Raw genomic sequence first — 4,157 nt, forward strand, 5'->3', positions numbered from 1 at the left:
CATGAAACATTTGTGCAAAACACTGTACAATTGTGGAGGGTTTCCAGGAAGAGACCAGGAATTTGTGTTATTGGCACAGTGGAAAGACACAGAACAGAAACCCAAGCGAAACCTTTTCCTGCTCTTTGCTTGAAATTCCTGTAACAATTTCAATAGGACCTAAAATAATTAAGGTTCACAGCCTTGCCCCAAAACAGCAGGATAAAAGAAGGTAACTAGGGGAAGAGGAGTTGGATAAAGATGAGGGGGCCTCAGGGGGAGTCTCAGTGCTCTCTCCAGCTCCCTGCAAGGAGGTTGTGCTGAGGTGGGGGTCAGTCTCCTCAAGGGAAAGGATGAGGGCAAACAGCCTTATATTGAACCAGGGGAGGCTGAGTTCAGATATCAGGGAAAAAAATCACTGCAAGATCAAACACTGGACTTAATTGCCCAGGGAGGTGTTGGAGTCACCAAAGATGAGGCAGGAGTTAAGTGGGATCTTCTTAAGAGTCCTTTAGAAGAAAAGCTTGGCTCTGTTTGCAGGATTATGGAGACACTTGCAGCCCTGTAGTGCAGGTCCTCAGCCAGGACCAGGACTTTGTAAGACAATGGTGATAAATCCCTGAGCAAACAGCTCACCCCAGTGACCCAGTTCCTGCTGGGGCTGGGCTGGACACTGCTCAGCACAGAGACACAGTGGGTACATTCAGCACAGCCTTTCATCCATGAGCAAAGGGCCTTCTGTCTGCTCTGGCCACGTCCAGATGTCTGCAAAGCTCTTCCGTAGGGACGTGACCAGGTGACCTTTAAATGTGAGCCCAAGAGGGAGGGCTGGGCTGAGGCACTTTCTCGGTGTTGAACGCAAGGTTTGGCACCTGTGGAAGATAAACCAGCCTCTCTTTAGCTAAAAAAAGGGACAAAACAGAGGGGAGAGGTGCAGCCTTTCACTGGGCCAGCAGGAAAGCACAGACACACCACACATGGCTGAAGCAGAACCTGCACCCTCCAGGCTTTGCTTCAAAGCAAAGGAACAAACAGGCAAGACAATGAGGTCTCCCAGGGAGAGAGTGCACAGGGTGCATGTCCTGCACAACAAACATCCCTGGGAGCAGCTGGGAATGGCTGCCATCAGGAATTTAAACATGCAGCACACAGGGAATGAATTGATTCTGCTAAATGAGTCAATAGATGGTGGTGAAAGCTGGTGGTGAATACACACACAATAAGCACCTGCAGCCTCCTGACAGCTGAGTCAGCCAGAATATTTCATCCACATCTCACAAGAACTGAGATATGAAGAGCTCAGCTTGGTCCCATCCATCTCCCAGGTAATCACACACTGTTTCAGTGGCTGTTTCCTGCTCTGGGGACAAGGAAATGTGCAGGCAAGTGGCAGGATTTGTGTTCCAGCACCCAGCCCGTGTCTGGGCATTCCCATGGGAGAGCTTTCCAGGGGCTGGGGATGCTGCACAGAGCAGTGTGGATGGCAGCTCTTGTGCCAACCACACCTGAAAGCTTTGGCCACGTCCAGATGTCTGCAGAGTTTGTCCATGAAGACGTGGCCTGGTGACCTTTATATGTGAGTCCAACAGCAAGGGCTGGGCTCAGGCACTTACTCACCCTCCCCTTGGCTTGGAAAGGACATTTTGGCACAGTTTGGTGATGGATGACAGAGGGATGACCTGAGCAGCCTCACTGGGAGTATTTCCAAAGTGTCAGGTTTGGAACCCCAGAACAAGTTTGGAACTCAGACCAAGCTCCAAAGAGCTGAGGCTGTTGGTCCCTCAGTTGCTCTGCTCAGCTGTTGAGGGACACCCACACCAAGCACTCCCATCACCAGAGAGCTCTGAGTTTGGGCACAGGAGGTTCATCTCCTACAGACTCATGCTGGGTTTTGCCAGCTGTGCCCGTGGGAGCTGCTGTGCACAGAGATGGAAACATGGCCAGGCCCCAAAGCCACTCCAGAGCTCCTGGGGCCCAGCTGTGTGTTCTCTGTTCCTGTACAACTCAGCCCAGGGAGGGGCAGGGCCGTGGTTGGGTCCTTCTGAGCACAGTGTTGGCAGGAACACACAGGGCACCGATGGGAACTGTTGTTGGGTTGGCCAAGAAACTGTTGTAACCTTCTTTCAGACTGTTCAGAGTACAAGTGGAGCTCCTGAATCCATGTGGCACTGGAGGGTGTACCTGTGGGAGCACTGGTGAACACGGGCCTTGGCAGGGATGGCTCTTGGGGGATCCCCACAATGGGATTGGTCCCTGACAAGTTCCAGCCTCTCTGTTGTTTTCATGGACAACATCCATCACCAGCTGTATGTGACTGATCATCTCCAGTCCTCTGTCCCACCCACAAGCCTCAATGGTCACCTCTTAACACCTCAATCCAACACTCAGAACCCAGCTCAGGGAGCACCCCAAGAGCAGGGCCTCCAGCAAGCAGAGCAGCAGGAGGGCGATAAACACTGGGAAGCAGAGGGAGAAGCGTCTGTGGTCTCTTCAAAGAGCTGCAGAGCACACATGAGGTGTGAGTCCCAGCTGCACCAGAGCCACTGCCAGATCAGAGACACCTGGAGGTCCGAAGTGGAGCACACCTGGAGTGCCACCTGCACGTCCCTACCCTGTGGCATCATGGCATTGGAAAGGGGGAGAGATGCCCAACAAGTCCCACCACCTGCTGCCCTGAGGAATTCCAAGACCAGCCCATTAGAAGCCCCCTGAGTGTTCTCTGATGGGGGTTCCAGAGCTTCCCTGCGTGGCCTCTCCTTGTGTTCCACATCCCTTTTAGCAAAGACATTTTCTCTTGGCCTCTAACAGAAATTTTCTTTCTTGAAATTAGTCAGATTTCTATTTTTCTTTCCCAAAGGGAGATGAAAACCAGTCCATCACTGCCTTCTTCATACAAGACCTGTGAGCTGGACAATGGTTATCCAGCTGCTGTTCCTGTCAGAGAAAACTCTCAAAGGCTTTACCAAAGATTTATTTCACTTATTGCTTCTCCCAGAGCTGCTAAATGGAAGGAATTTATTAAATTAGTTAGGCAAGATTTACCCCTCATAAATTCACATCCATGTTTCTTTATTATCTTATTATCCTCTTGGCACCTTTAAACTGATTATTTAATAATTTGTTCTTGCATCCTTCAGCTGCACAAGTTTGCTCTCCAGGTTCTCCTTCCCTGCTTTCACAGGTCGTACTTTTGTGGTTTTGCCATTTTTCTGTCCTCTTGGACCTCAAGCCCCCTCCATCACTGCTTGGTGAGAATTGGTTTGAGGGCTTGCCATAGAACAGTTCCTGCTGAACCCTTTGCTAAATCTCCCATCTGGGTGCCCTGATTATCCATTTCCCAAGATATTCCTGAGGTTCTTCTGCAGTAGGAATTTTTCCCTTTGTCTCTAAGGCAGATTCTTGCTGCTGTTGGCTGCTCAGGCAATCCCAAACTCCTCGTTAGCTTGTGCTGCTGCAGACTGGCTCCCATCATCAGATAGTTGTTATTTGTCTATCAAATACATTTTCCAAGCCTGCCTTGAACTGTTGCTGGGTTTTGAACAAGTGTGTTACAAGGCTATTGTTATTCTTCCAAAAAGTGCTTTTGTCCCCTCATCTGCCCTTCCCAAACAGTCAGAGAAGCCTGAAGCGAGGCTGCCTGTGGGCCCTCGCTGTTTTGGGGCTCAGATCACTCACTGTGTTGCCTGTGGGTTCAAGTCCCTGCTGTTTGTCCTCCTTCCCTCCCAGCCCCTCTGCACAGAGCTGGATTTCACTGCTCCAGCTCTTTCACCTCCTCCTGCCTCTCGAGTGCTCCCGCTGAGACTTCCCCTCAGTGCACCAGCCTGTCAGACAAACCACCCCACTTCCCACACAGCTCCTGGAGCTGTTGCTGTCAGTCCTATCTAGACCCACATCTCTCCCAGTGCCATGTGCAGCTCCTCCCCTGGTGCAAAACAGCTGCAACACGCCCAGGAGATCCCAGGTGGGAGATACCAGAAGGAATCCTGCCGTGGAGCGCGATCCACAACCCCGTTCTATTTTCTCTTTTGTAATCTTCTTTCAGTGCTCACAATTAGGAATTTAAACTCCTGCTTTGCCAGAATAAACTTGTTTTCACCCTTAAGCATGTCTGGTATTAAAGGCAGGTCTAGGTGAAGCTCTGAAATTTGGATTAGCATTCCCTGTTCTGAGACAGTGCA

The 4,157-nt window shown here is 50.6% G+C and overlaps 1 long non-coding RNA gene across 1 annotated transcript in view; it reads left to right on the forward strand.

Moving 5' to 3' along the window:
• The first annotated feature begins 1,506 nt into the window (after window positions 1-1,506).
• The window catches only part of LOC114070337, a 19,355-nt gene continuing 16,704 nt past the window's right edge, over window positions 1,507-4,157 (forward strand). Inside the window, exon 1 of the long non-coding RNA XR_003573915.1 lies at window positions 1,507-1,518. This is a non-coding gene — a long non-coding RNA (uncharacterized LOC114070337). The remainder of the gene's footprint in view (window positions 1,519-4,157) is intronic.

The sequence above is a fragment of the Empidonax traillii genome, unplaced genomic scaffold (assembly GCF_003031625.1).
Source record: "Empidonax traillii isolate 1590-97213 ecotype Southwest subspecies unplaced genomic scaffold, ASM303162v1 scaffold1522:size149019, whole genome shotgun sequence".
Classification (NCBI taxonomy): Eukaryota; Metazoa; Chordata; class Aves; order Passeriformes; family Tyrannidae; genus Empidonax; species Empidonax traillii.